We start from the raw sequence: 15,131 nt of genomic DNA on the forward strand, positions 1-15,131 counted from the left end.
GGTCATCCCCAGAGACCACTGAGTACGTGTGGAGGGGAAGAAGTCTGTTTTGAAGGTGCTGGGAGAATATCCTCTCATTGTTTGTCTTGAAATGTGAAGTAAATAAATAAGAATATATACATATAGAATAATACACACACGCTACATTACTTACAATATAGCCAATTGATCACATTCTGTTGCATATGCCTGTAATACTTTGCAAATAAAACTGTTCTAATGGTATTAAAATTTAAAAAAAAGACACCCTGCAGGCATTGTTTAACACTGTATTCAATCACCATCACCCATGCACAGGACGCAAGGATTGAGAACAATGGACTTTTTGATGTGTGTTGCAACAAACTCATAGCCGAGGGCTGTAAATCGGAGGGATCACCAGGTCTGCCTACCAGCCACGAGGGAAGTGGTGAGAAGCTGTCACCCCAACTTGAGTTTCAAGAAGACTCCTTGGAAGAAAAGACCACCAAATTGAGAATGAAAAGGTAAGAAATAGTTCACCAGCTGAGGGGGGCTACGGAATTCAGAGAGCAGGCCACCCATGAGCCTCAAGGACACCAGCACAGGCAGGTTGTCAAAGTCACAAGGGGACATGAAGACACAGACGCAGGACAGCAGCTCTTAATCCAAAATGGTCTCAAGACTCCTTTACACCCTGAAAAATTAACCCATTTATGCCTGAGGTTGCAATTTTTTTTGTAAAAATCAGACCTTGGCAATAACCTTGAGCTGTAGGATATAAATGACTCCCACAAGCTTAGGATTCCGATAATGGAACACTAGGCACAGTTGGGTTTTAATGAGGACCCAAATAGCTTTTGATTATGTGGGCTTTTTTTTTGCCTGTGTAGGTACCTGTGTGTGTTTATATAATTTTTCTATATTCTAAATTAAAGTTGATTAAAAAATTAAAGTATTAAAAAATACTTATGCATTAAGGTAAGCCATCATTACATGTTAATATAAATATGTTTGAAAAATACTTCTCATAACAAAGTAAAACACTGACTACTTAGAGTGATGCTGTGTTGCCTTTTTTGCGAATCTCTGTAGTGTCTGGCTCAGAGGTGAAGCTGGACTCCCCCATCTGCTCTGTATCCAGCTTGCTGTGTATCACACACGTCACCACGCAGCCTCTAGAAAGTACACCATGTACTTGGGCAAGAATGAGTGAAAAAGACAATGTGTTGATAGTGGTGTGAAAATAGCTTTTCTCTCACTGTAGATCATACACGGGGGTCGTCAGACATGGTCTGAGACTTGCTGGGAAGGACAGCAGCCTGGCCCTGCTACCCCCTGGCTTCTGCTCACAGCACTGACCCCAGCTAATCCAAGAACATGTCACCTATAATGAGAATATTGAAGAAAAATCAACCATCTTCCAGATGTGTCTATATCATGATACGGTACATGGGTAAGGTAAACTGAACACAACATAAAAAAGAAAACTTACAAACGCTCCCTTCATCTCATTAAAGATGTCTCCTTTAAAGACTCATTAAAGATGACTCCATTAAGGGGCATCTGGGGGTCGCTAGGATTCTCATGTTCCAGCCGCCATCCTTCTTGCCTGAGGACAAATAATTATAAGCTGACAGTGACTCAAACACTAAAGTCTGTATCAACTAGTTAATCACTTATGACATACCAGAAATCCAGCTCACCTAAACCTGGGAAAAAGTGGCATCCAAATACACTGAGAGGAGATCCTGAAAGTCCTTGGGATTTTGTGTGGAAAATGCATACAGAGTATAATCACTAGCTGGGTTACAAATGAAAAGTGAAATTGTAAAATTTAACAGATTTCTACTAAAATTATTGAATCTCAAGGCTCATTTCCCCTTTGTCCTAGGACAGCAAGTTGTAGCTATTCTTGAGATGGGGCAGTGGCTCCATGCTCTGGCCCCCGACCTCAGCAGCTGTCCCAGCTCATCACCCTGAGTGCCAGCTTTCCCATCTCATCTCAGGATCTGCACTGGACGGGCACCAGGTCTTTCTTCAGTGAACATCTAAACTCTCTCAAGTGTCTCCAGAGACTTTCACAGGTCTACAAAGATGACCTCATTCTGTAGCAGCATGGATTTAACTTGCTCTTCGATGTCACTCCTTCACAGAGTGCACTGTTCATCGTCACCCCATCCATTAGCGTCAGTCTTACTAAAAGTCAAACATCAATGTTAGTGGTAACTCTGGAGGCCTGGCATTGTAGCGATATCCCAAGAGAAAATTGTTTTGAACCTTTCTGGGAAAAGTTCATGTACCTTTTATTCAAACGCTAGTTTTTATAATCTCGCTACCGTGTGGCTTTCCTGAAGGATGAAATTTCTAATGTCCTTCAGGTAGAGAGAGGTAAAAAGTATTCTAGAACATTAATTGCCCACTCCTCTCATCCCTTCTCAGAAACTAACTGAATTCCAGTGTGTGTGCCTGGCAAACCCAAACACGGTTTTCCGTTCAGGATGCTGGTCTTACCTGTGAAGGCGTTCATGAACGTGGAGAGGGACCGGTTCAACATTTTGAAGAAAGGGTCTCTGCACGGATACTTCCGAGACCCACAAAGGATGGTATGCTCAAGAATGTGAGGAACATCGGTACTGTCCATGGGAGTGGTCCGGAACTGCACGCTAGGGAAGAAGGAACGGCACGCCAGGAAGGGGGAGGAACAAGGAACAGAAGGCCAGCGACGGGGAGAAACAGAACGCTAGGGAAGGAGAATGACTAGAATACAAAACGTTCATCTTAGTGCTGTGGACACAGTTCCCAGACGCATCATCACCTCGGGCTACTAGAAATCATTCTGACACCACAATCCTCCAACCCAGGGTTTCCCAACTTTAATGTAAATCATTGATTCAGAATATAAAATTATATTTTGATGAGATTGTAAGTCCGTGTAAGCTTTTCCTTATTTTTCAAGATGTTCTGTCAATAAAAATACTAGTGAGATGATATTTAAACCACGTAACATACAGTCAGTGCTTTAAACCAAGCTTGTCTAACCCACAGCCTGCAGTCCGCATGCTCAGGATGGCTTGGAATGCATCCCAACACAATCCCTACACTTTCTTAAAACATTGAGGTCTTCTATTTATTTTTTTTTAGCTCGTCAACTGTCCTTAGTGTTAGTGTATTTAGTGTGTGGCCTAAGACAGTTGTTCTTCTAATGTGGCACAGGGAAGCCGAAAGATTGGACATCCTTGATTTAAATAAAACATTCAAGACCATGTTCTTACAATGCACCACGTACCTGAACAGATTATTCGTGTCTTCTCTGGCCAGGTGTAAATACCTGTCTCCTCTATCATCGTGGCTGAGCTTCATGGCCGTCAGGAACAGCTCGGGAACAGATGTCACCTGAGTTAACCAGAAAAACACGAGCAGTTAAATGCAGACAAAATAGCCTGTGAAATGGTGATCTTCGACACACTGAGAAAGCTGGCTTTTCTGCCTGAAGTTAGATGATACCGGGAAGCCAGTATTTCAGAGCTGGAGAGAACAGAACTGTCCTGCCCAAGTCCCTTATCCTACAAACAAGGAAAGTAAGACCTAAAGAAGGCAAATGAGAATGTGTGCGTATTTATGTATATTTTTGAGTGCTTATTACTGACTAGGTATTTTCCATTTTTTTATTTTTAAATTTTTTATTCTGTTTTGGCTAGGCATTTTCTAATCATGTCACATAGAATCCTGTGAGGGAGGTATTCTCATCCTCATTTACAGATGAAAAAACTGAGGCTCAGGGTGATGAAACAAGCTGCCCGAATCAGAGACAGGATTCACCCTGGTGTCTGCCCTTCCCACGGTACTGTGCTGCACCTAAATAACACAGCACCCTTTCCAACGCCTGCTGAGTGCCTCCTGCTTTTGTGTACTGCACCTCAGTAACACAGCACCCCTTCCAACATCAGCTGTGTGTCTCCTGTTTCTGTGCATATAATCTCCTGTAGTGCGAAGCACAGGCCTGCAGGAGGGGCAATGCTGGAGTGGGCTAGTCGGCGACAGTGGGGAGAGGGTCCGGGATCAGTCTTTGCTTCTCCTAGTTTGGGATGGATTCTCGATGGTAGCTGTAAGCACAAAGCTGGGGCTTCCAGAACAGCTGGAGGGGCTGGGAGGATAGAAATGCCCCCCAAAAAGATGAAAGGCTCCCCACTCCTGGGGCAGGGTGGAAGGTCTTCTCCTACCTTAGGCAAGCCTCCTGGTAAGTGTCCATACTCCTCGGTATGAAAGAAACTGTCTTCTCTTCCAGTCATGCCAGCCGACCCAGCCCTCTCCCTCAATCACATACCACGTCCCTGTGATCACCACATCACTTGCCACCCCCTCCGTCCAGGTACCATGAGTCACCTGGCCAAGCGCACACAGCAAGTCGCTGGCAGAGGTGAGACCTCGGGTCTCCTCAGCCCAATCTAGGGAGTCTGCCATCCAACAGTCATGCATAAAGCGGCCCACTACGACCTGCATCATCTACCGCTGTTAAATTACTTGTTTCCAAGCTTACCGTACTTTGTATCAGATGATCAATGCATTTAAAATCAGCAGATACAGTGAGATGTCTGCTTTCTAATAATATATAGCTTTAATAATAATAGCGTTCATGGTAGCTATTTCTCAAACAAGAAACATGACTTATCGTAAGTTTCTATGGCTGGACACAGTGGCTCACACCTTTAATCCCAGCACTTTGGAAGGCCAAGGTGATATGGTTTGGCCTCGTCCCCACCCAAATCTCATCTTGAATTGTAGTTCCCATAATCCCCACATGTTGTGGGAGGGACTTGGTAGGAGGTAATTGAATCATGAGGGCAGTTCCCCCATGTTATTCTCATGACAGTGAATATGTTCTCACGAGATCTGATGGTTTTATAAGGGGCTTCCCCCTTCACTTGTCATTCTCTTCCATACCACCCTGTGAAGAGCTGCCTTCCACCATGATTGTAAGTTTCCTGAGGCTTCCCCAGCCATGCAGAACTGTGAGTCAATAAAAATTCCTTACTTTTTGGCTCATTCATTATAAATTACCCAGTCTTAGGTATTTCTTCATAGCAGTGTGAGATTAGACTAATACACAAGACAAGAGGATTGCTTGAACTCAGGAGTTTGAGACCAGCCTAGACAACAAAGTTTCCACCTACACCTACACCTACACCTACGCCTACACCTACACACACACACACACACACACACACACACACAAAATGAGCCAGGCGTGCTGGCACCTTGTCCCAGTTGCTTGGGAGACTGAGGTGAGAGGATCGCTTGAGCCCAGGAGTTCGAGGCTGCAGTGAGCCAAGATCACACCACTGCACTCCAGCCTGGGCGACAGGGTGAGTCCCAGTCTCAAAAATAAGTACATTTCTATAAAATTTGAAAAATAAAGGAGAAGAATCTACCACTCTGGGTGAGGCCCTTATTAATAGTAGCCAGTACTATAAACTCAGGTGTCTGTTTGCCTGACCTTTGCAGGATTTCACAAATGCACTAAGTCTGTTGTCAGGACTCCCATGCCTGGACCTTGCCTGGAACCCCCTAGTCACTTGCCTGGCTCCCTTTCTGGAGCCCTGCCCAGAGGCAGCTGCTTTCTCACACCACCCTGTCCAGCTCTTCCCTCTCCCCCCAGCAGCAGCAGCTCCCACTCCTCCTCCCGCCCTTGTCCTTGGCCCTCCGCATGGCATCCACCATGTGCCTCCAGTCACACCGACGTCAGTCTTTCTAGACAGTAAGCTGTTTGTCTTTTACACTTGCTACAACATCAAGCATAGCACAGAGCCAACAGCTGGCCAAATATGTGAAGTGTTGTCATTTTAGTTACTATGCTAAAAAAAAAAAAAAAAAAAAAAAAAGGAAAAGGTTTAAGCAAATAACAAAACAAAAAACAAATGAATCCATTTTAATATAAACCCAAGTAAGTATAGGTCCACAATTTCTTCTTTATAATTTTGAAACCCAAGTGGCTCAGAAAACTGAATGATTCTGCAGAAGTTTACAGCAAACTATTTGATGGCAAAACCTGACTGAACAGATCAGGGCACTGAGTCTTCGTGCTCACACTCAGCGAATCATCAGGTTTGGCCGCAGAAACCCTAGTGTGTCTAGGGTTTCTAGAAGGGCGTGCTATGTTGGGCGGGGCTGTGCAAGTGATGGGAGGAGCTTAGTGAGGGGTGGCTCTTTGCAGGTGAGGAGTGGAGCCTAGTAGGTGGGGATGCAGGTGAGCTGGGGCTTGGGGACGGGGCTTGCAGGAGATGGGGTGGAGCCAGTGGGGTGGTGCTGCAGGCAAGCTGGGTCTTGGGGGCGGGGCTTGCATGCGAGAGGCCGGGCCTTGTGGGGGCAGGGCTGGCAGAAGAGGGTGGGGCTTGGTGATGGACAGGGCTGTTCAGGTGAGGGTAGTGGCCTCGTCGGGGGCTGCTGGAAGCTGGCCAGGTGAACCTTGGTAATCCTCTCTGGCCTTGGTCCTGTGGCTCAGGCTGTGCCCAGCAGGGAGGGCGGCCCGATCGAGCTGCGGTCTTCACCCTGAGAGCGAGGGCTCCTTTCCCCAGCGCAGGTTAAAGCACCGTGTGTCCACCTGTGCAGTGGCTGGTCCCCATGTGACCTGGAGGGCAGAAACCCTGGGTCCTGCCGCTGGTCCAGGGCTTCTGCTTCCCCTTCCTGCAATTCCTGGGAGGGTCTGTGTGTCCAGGGGGCTCTGATCCCTGCCTCAGGACCACGGGTGAGGGGTCAAGATCGCCCGCTGTGGAGCTGGCCCGGATCTTGGTTCTGTGGATCCTCTCTGTGTGGTTCTGGAGCAGTTCTGTCCTCAGGAGAGGGATCCTCACAGCTGCCTCGTGGTGCCGTGAGAAGAATTAATAGGACAACCCCCGGGTAACTGCTCGTAGCCCTGTGCAGGGCCAGCCCTGTGTCTCCACCAGTTCCTTCCCTCTGTGTTCCCCACTCTGTCACATCGCCAGCCTTTATTTCCTTTTCCTTGGACCCAGGCAGCGAGTGCCCCGCTGGCCTTGGCAGCCGCTTCTCTAGCCTGTCATCAAATCACTTCCTGACGGACAGCACTGACCAGCCATTGGTGTCACCAAAGCCCCACAAAATAGAACCCAACTTTTCTATTAAGCTGTGCAGAGCTGTCCCAGCCCCACTTCCCACAGGCTGGCCTCATTCACCATGGGATCCGTGGTTCTCACCTGGGGCTGGGGGTGCCCCTGGCATCCGGTGGAGAGTGTCAGGGATGTCCCTCCAGGCCCAGTACAGTCCCCCAGACAGTGGCCCGCAGACAGCAGCACCCAGCCTGATGTCTCTGTGGCTTCCGGTTCCCCGAGGCCAGCTGTGCTTTGCTGCCTCTTCATCCTCTCAGACGGGTGCCCTCTCTCCACCTTCGCTGGTTAGCAGTGTTCCATCCATTAGAGCTCAAAGCACTGCCTCCCGGCAGCGCAGCCCCTCCTCTTGGAAGAAAAAAGGGCCGGGCACGGTGGCTACATCCTGTAATCCCAGCACTTTGGGAGGCCGTGACAGGCGGATCATGAGGTCAGGAGATCGAGACCATCCTGGCTAACACGGTGAAACCACGCCTTTACTAAAAAATACAAAAAAAACTAGCCGGGCAAGTGGCGGGTGACTGTAGTCCCAGCTACTCTGGAGACTGAGGCAAGAGAATGGCGTAAACCCAGGAGGCGGGGCTTGCAGTGAGCTGAGATCCGACCACTGCACTCCAGCCCGGGCCACAGAGCGAGACTCCGTCTAAAAAAAAAAAAAAAGAAAAAGAAAAAAAAAGAAAAAACAGGCTGTGGTGTTTGAAAAACAAACAAAACCGTTTGGTTTGTTAGTTTGTTCTTCGACCTTCACAGGCTCCTAGGTCACACGTTTCAGTGTCTCAGCGAGTGTCTTTCTGTCTGGAAGCCGTATCAGCCTCTTGTTTGATGATGTCAGCCACAGCAGAAAGAAGCACTCCATAGGCCCCGTGCTCAGCACCTTGGCATGAGCTCTTGCCATCTTCTGTTCATGCTCATCACAGCTCTGTGCAGTGGGCGTCCTCCTGATCCATGTGGGATGATGGAGGCGGAAGGGTGAGTGATGGCAGGATCACGTGAGGGGTGTCTCCCGAGGTAGGGAGGGGAACCGGCCCAGGACCTCAGTGCGCATCGCATCCTTCTTCCTCCTCTTCTGCCTCTCTGTGACTATTTGACTCAGGCTGCAGGGACAGACATGAGTATGTGCAGAGCGTGTGTGCTCCCCTGGGGGTGTGTGCTCATATTGGCAGGGAGGGATGTGAGCGTGTACAGAGCGTGTGTGCACACCTCGGTGGTGTATGCTGGCATTGGTAGGGATAGATGTGAGTGCATACAGAGTGTGTGCTGGCATTGGCAGGGACAGATGTGTACAGAGCATGTGTGCACACATCGGGGGTGTGTGCTGTTGTTGACATGGACAGACGTGAGCGTGTACAGAGCATGTATGTACCCCTGGGGATGTGTGCTGGTGTTGGCTGGGACAGATGTGTACAGAGCGTGTGTGTACACCTCGGGGTTGTGTGTTGGTATTGGCACGGACAGACGTGAGCGTGTACAGAGCGTGTGTGCACACCTGGGGGTGTGTGCTGGTGTTGGCACGGACAGACGTGAGCGTGTACAGAACGTGTGTGCACACCTGAGGGTGGGTGCTTATGTTGTTTTGTAAGTGGCAAATACGTAGCCCTTGCGTCGGGTGGCCCTGCGCCCGTGCTGAGTCTGTCAGTGGACCTCGGGTTGGGGTCTCCATCTCCCCAGACAGCACTCGAGTGTCTTGAGGTTTCAGATTCTTCTTCTCCAGGTACTTGGGCCTCCTCAGGACCAAACATCAGAACGAGCCAACTGCAAACTACAAGAACGTTCAAATCCATCTTCAGTAGGAAAAACAAAAGCAATTGGAATAATTTTCCAACATGACCCCGTGGCTAAGCCATTAGATACTCCAGCCAACAGATTGAGTCACTTTAAAATTCACACCGATTAAAAAGGTTTTGAGAGTTGCAGAGCTTTGCTGCTAAACTTTGAAATAATTGAAGCGTTCTGCTCCACTTGCTTACTAACTAGGGTTGGAGATAACTTTCAGTCCAAAGTAACAACCTTCTAAATCCAGCTTAGATTCGATGCTCCCACTGACACAGGAAGAGACAGTGGCCCTTCCTTGTTCATTCTCCTGTGTTCACATACTTTGTCATTTTTTTTGTATCCTGATCATCACTTCTGCTTTTCCAATTGAAACTAAAGGGAGTTTAGTTCTGTTTTGGAGAAGCTGTGGTTAGTGGTTTCTTTTCATGGTTTGCTTAATCTCTTAAGTCTGGTGCTTACGTTTACCCAAAGGCACTTTTCTTTAGTATGACGATGCCATTGCCCAGGGCTTCTCCTTCCATATCTGCTCCCCAGGAGGCCCCCTAGGAATGGGTACTGGAGATCCAGCCGCTCTCTGTTTGCCATTTTCTGTGAGTCCAATGTAGGTTTGGCTCAGAGAAGAAAACAGACCTCCGGGTTAGGTGCCCCTGACTGCTTGCTTGTGAAATGTTTAACGATAAGGTGCCTTCCAAACTAATTTTACACATTCAGAGTTGTAGCTTGAAGTATCACTGCAGTCATAAGAACAAGAAACACTCCCATAAAGTAGATAGGCAGAAAAAACCACAACAATTTAATAAAGTACAAATAAAATGGTGTTGTAAGAATATACAGTGGGAAATGCTCTTAGTCCAGCCAGATTGGTATGGCGTCCTCTTGTAAATACATTCAGCCACGTGTGGCCCTGATCACAATCACTACTGTGAATTGTGATCCAGAATGTTCTTGGGGGGCCAATGCCTGGACTGTGCCAGCAGCTGAGTCTGATTGGGCATCATGGCGGTGATGTGCTTAGAACGGCCAGCTGGACTGAAGGGTGGCCACCCGTGCACTCACCACGTGCAGTCGTTATTCTGGTGATGGAGTTGCACGCGGCGCGGCTTGTCCACCTGGCCTACTTAAAGTACCGGGAACCCAACTGCGGGCGGGTGCCTCCCGACATGGGAGCTGTCTTTTTTATCCAGGGCCCTCTGGTGCTGCAGACACTGGCCGCCGGTCCTTGAGCCCACGGGGAGGCACCAGAGGGCTCTGCTGGGCCATGGCTGTCCCCGAGCAGGTGGTCAGTCATTGCTTGTGGAATGGTCCATGGCCTGTGAGTTTATTCCCGGGGTCTGTGTGGGCAAGGTTAACCAGTTCACAGCTGGGCACTTACACTGGTGACACTAAAGTGGAATCTATATTAGCTCGCATGGGAGTGCGTGAGGAGCTGGGAGGGTGGGGGAGGCTTGGCCCTAGCACTGGAGCCCGGGCTCCTGACATTTCTGCGTCTTCCTGTTGAGGGGTCACCAGGGCCCCTGTGGGTCCTGAAGACAGTGGATGCCCTATGGACAAGGGGATGAAGAAGACTCTAGAGGCTATGGGAGGCAAAGAGACAGTCGCTCCCCCAGAGCCAGCCCTGTCGACACCTCGAAGTTAGCTGGTGGGACCTGTTTTGGACTCCAGCTTCCAGAAATGGGACAAAATAAGTCAGTGTTTAGGGCGCTAAATTTGGGGTGATTTAGTGGAGAAATAGAAAACTAGCCCAGGAAGGTGCACGCATTGAAATGTGCTCTGTCCAGGTGTTCACAGTGGCGTGAGGGGGATGATATCAGGGTTCGGGGAACTGTGCAGTTTTACTGAAGGAAGGGAGCTCACCTCGCCTTTCCTCATGTGACTGAAGGTATGTATGCCTGCCACACCGCCCAGGACACGGGGACTAGAATTCTGACTTTATTATGTCAACCAAGCCACAGTCAGAACACGGTGAGAGCTGAAATGAGCTTCCTGAAGCCTGAACTGGGAAGAGGAATCGCAAGTAGTTTGTGTTTTTCTACACAGACCTGTCCTTTCAGATTTTGTTGAGTTCTGGAAAAAGGGAGAAGCCAGGCACACCTCAGTGAGTGACAGTGTTTCTGGAGGTGGGGCGGCTTCAGCCTTAATGTGGCCGTGTGGCTGGGAGGCTCAGAAACTGCCCTCCAAGGGCACCCATCTGTTCCTTTCTGCACTAATACCTCCTTTACAGAAATTCCAGAAATTCCAGAGCAGTGCGGGAGGCCTCTGGTCTGGATGGGTTTGTGTGGACCAAGGTCACAGGGTGTTGTCCCAAGTACTTATCCTGATGTGGCAGAGGCTCTGTTCCCAAATAATTATTCCACAGTTTCAGAGCTTATATCTGAGTGATAGTCTTTTAACTTTGTTGCATAAAAGCAAACAAAGTATGTTAAGGTTCTAAAAATCCATTTAGTAGTCACGGCTGTAAACTCATACATGGGGCTTTGGGATGGAGTGAAAACCACCGTCACCTGGCGTGGACGCTGCGTGGTATTTTTAGCGTGGTGGCCTGCTCGTGCCTTGAGCTCCATCTGCAGCGTGAGCAACAGCTGTGCATTTGAGAAATGTGGGCAGGTCAGCTTGCTCCTCCAGGGGGCTGTGGGGATGTGGGTCAGGGGCCTGGGATGAGGCCACATCAGTGGGAAGGAGCTTGGTTGTGTCAGCAGATATGTCTGCCCCTACAGGCCCGCAAGCCAGCCAGAACCCAGTTTTCCTTTGGTCATCTAATGCCAGAAAAAAAACCTGTTTCTTAGAGATTCTCATAACTTATATTAATGAACCATTTGACCATACGTAAAATGTTATAAATGCACGAGGCTTTACAACTTGACAGATGTGTAACTCACATGTTAGGATTGAATCAAACCGTTGAAGATATTTCACTTGATGGATTTTAGCAATTTATGTGCAAACCAAATGCCAACAGCATTTTGAAGGAGTATTTTGGAATTTTAAACACAGTGGGACAGTGCTGGGTCTCTGGGATGCTGGTGGGGTGGACGTGACCTCAAGTTCTTGGAGCTTGCAAGCAAGCAGGATTCCTAAATTGTCACACCTGCAGTGCTGGAAGTCAAAGTGGATTTCTGTAAACGAGGTATTAGTGCAATAAGGAACAGATGAGTGCCCTTGGAGGGCAGTTTGAGCCTCCCAGACATCGCAGGAAGAAGCGGGGGAGGGGGGCAGTTACCCACCAGAACCTGGATGGTGGAGCCAGGATTGCTGGTGGCCCTGGGTGGCAGGTCATTACGTGCAATAAGGAATAGGTGACTGCCCTTGAGGGCGGTTTCTCAGCTCCCTTCAGAACCGCAAGTGGAAGACACCCCAAGGTGGGGGGTAGGGGTTCGGTTATCCACTGGAGCCTGGATGGTGGAGCTAGGTTTGCTGGTGGTCCTGCGTGGCAGGTCATTACGTGCAATAAGGAACAGGTGAGCGCCCTTGAGGGCAGTTTCTCTGCCTGCTTTGGAACTGCAAGTGGAAGACTCCAAAAGTGTGGGGGGGTGGGGGTCGGTTTTCCAGTGGGGCCAGGTTTGCTGGTGGCCGCTGCGTGACAGGTCACTGCGTGGAGCGATGGGAGGTGAGTGGAGTGGGAATAGAGGACGCACCCTCCACAGCTACTGCTGGGAGTTGGCTCTGGTAGCAGAGGGGGCATAGAGGGAGTCCCATCAGGAGCAACACGGCTGGGGTCCCACGTGTGCTGGACGCTGAGGTGTGGCTATATGTGATCTCAGTCTCCACAGCCGCCCTGGGAAGTGGGTTCAGTTACCTTCCCATCTCATTTGAGAAATCTCCGGGGCTCACATCGCAGCTGGGTGGGGTGGAACTAATGTCTCAGGCAGGACATTGGCCCCAGAGCCCACCTCTTAACCCACCCCTGCTGTTTTCAGTCCACCAAGTTTGTAGAGAGGGGTGTGTGGTGGTGGGGGGTGGAAGTCGTGCATTTCAGGGGACGGCTGAGAAACCAACACAGTAGAAGGGGGGCAGGAAATAAACCAGGCAGGAGACACAGGCAGTGCTTGGGAGATCTGCGCGGGGTCTGTGTGTGGGGGGCGCCTCTGGGCCTGTGAACCCCGTTCTGTGCTCCTGGCTTGTCCAACCTTCACCCTCAGCCACATACTGCGCGCTTTAGGTGAAATCTCAGTTCCTCGCGTGGTGCGGCCATCTTTTCTCCGTGGCTTTGCCTCTCCTTAAATCAGTTTCAGTGGGGATGGTGGGGTGGTTGGTGGTCCATGGAATTTGCCCTCCACCCCCATCCTTGTCCTGTCTGGCCTGTTACCTGAATCTGTGTCTCTTCAGAGCCTGCAAATGAGTGGAGGCCATGGCAGCCTCTAGCTGACCGGCCTCTCAAACTTTTTTATTCATCAGAATCATGTTAAAAGCTGATTCCTAGGCACTTCATTAGACTCTACGCCTGCCTGGTGTGGGTACTTTGAGGAAGGTACAGAGGGTTGCTGGGCTGTTCCAGGAGGGAATTTGCATTTGTAGAATGTCCACTGTGCTCCTTCCAGGACTCTATTTTCCATGCACATGTGGCATTAAACCTGGAAGACCTCTGGGTGCTGTGCTGGGTGAGGAAGCCCCGCCTGGATGAGGGGCTGCTGGGGCTCGGACTTGATTCCTGGGCTGGGGGCTGCGGGCTTACTCTGTTCAATGGGCCTGCTGATGGGATGCCCTGGGAAGTCCTGCTGTGCACTCAGGGAGGTACAGAGACACGCTCAGGAAATACAGACCATGGATTTAAAAATTCCTACTGGAAAATCTTTTATGAGCAAATTTGCATCTGACTGAAGACAATCATTGCTTGAGTAATTGGTTTGTTTACAAAATTGGTCCTATGAACAAACAGATTAGTTTTCATTCATGCCTTGTCTATAACGTAAATAGGAGCTATTACGGCAACCTAAATTAATTTTAAATTTTGTATCAGATTGCATTCCAGATTACAAATGGCTGCTTGATAATCTGATTGATAAAACGGAGGAATTTGGTTCTTGGAACCCAGAGTGAAGAGAACAGAATTGCTTTGGTTTCTCAAAAGCGTGTGACAGAGGTGACCTGGGGTGAAGAAAAGTGGCTGGAGTCATTACACTCGAGGAGATGATCTGCCCCAGCTTTTCTCAGCTGTCTTCTGGATAAAACAAAAGAGTGATAAATGTGGAAAAATTCAGCACTGAGTTCGTCTATGCCCTGAGCTTCTCATAGGCTCATTAATGTGACTGGGCTGTATCTGTGAAGCCTCCATACAGGCACAAAGAAATTAGGCTAGAGTAAGGCGGCCGGCGACCTCTGGCGCCTGGGCCACGTGTCATTTCCTGAAGCCCTTTTGGGTGAAATGACAGTCGCAATGTCTGTTGTTTGGAGGAGTGTAATCTCATGTATGAGATGTAGATTTAAAACACCAAAGCCAGGAAGCTTGGTGGGAGTGGCTGTCTTCCAAGTGGTTTTCTGTGCTGCCATGGACGAGGTGTGGATGTGTCATCCGTTGGTGAGATCCACTGGTGAAGGGGCTAAGCAATCCCTTGGTTGGGGGGGTTTGTGAAGCTACATCTCTTCTGACATCCCAAGTAAATACATTTTGTAAAACTTGTGAATTTGACCCTGACCCTAACCCTGAGTGTTGAAGTGTGGCACAGTTTCTTGAGCCCTCTTCTGCATTGAGGATGAATGACTGTAAATAACCGATTCCTCAGTGGTGAAAGTTCAAATTTAGCTTCCCTGAGGAAGCCAGACCTCAGTCACCCGTGTCTCCATTATAAACACGGCGGCCTCTACACGGGTGGCTGCAAGTTTCCAGGTCCTCCTTGAAGAAGCAGCCGTGTGGTGCTTGGTGATTTGATAACATCAGCCACCTTCTGTCTTCTGTCTAATCATGGTACAAATGATTCTCCTACAAGGAAATGGATCTGGTTTCTTCCCCGATCATTGGAAGAAGCAGCCTACCTAGGGACTGCACCGTCCTCTGCATTTTCACAGCAAAGCCTGTGTCTGTCTGCGAGGAGTGTCATGTGTGTCATGGGAATCACGGGAATTCCCTTAATCCACATTTTGAGGGCTCGGGCAGCTCTGCCTGTTTTACCTGGGATGAGCAGCGGGTGGTCTCTGGCTGCTGTGGGACTAGGGCTTGGGGTGCGTCATCACATCCGGTGGCCTGTCCAGGTGGGCATCATTGCCTTTTGCCTGTTGGCTGAGGCAGCTGTGATGCCATGGGGGTCATACTTGTGTCGGGGCCAACCCAGTTCTTCCCGTGTACAC

The 15,131-nt window shown here is 49.2% G+C and overlaps 1 long non-coding RNA gene across 1 annotated transcript; it reads left to right on the forward strand.

Moving 5' to 3' along the window:
• The first annotated feature begins 309 nt into the window (after nt 1-309).
• Nucleotides 310-2,887, forward strand: LOC141407038 (uncharacterized). The gene is made up of 2 exons (XR_012413971.1): nt 310-485; nt 1,858-2,887. It is a non-coding gene; the product is annotated as an uncharacterized lncRNA (long non-coding RNA).
• Nucleotides 2,888-15,131: the final 12,244 nt, after the last annotated feature.

This window comes from Macaca fascicularis, chromosome 6 (assembly GCF_037993035.2).
Source record: "Macaca fascicularis isolate 582-1 chromosome 6, T2T-MFA8v1.1".
NCBI classification, from domain to species: Eukaryota; Metazoa; Chordata; class Mammalia; order Primates; family Cercopithecidae; genus Macaca; species Macaca fascicularis.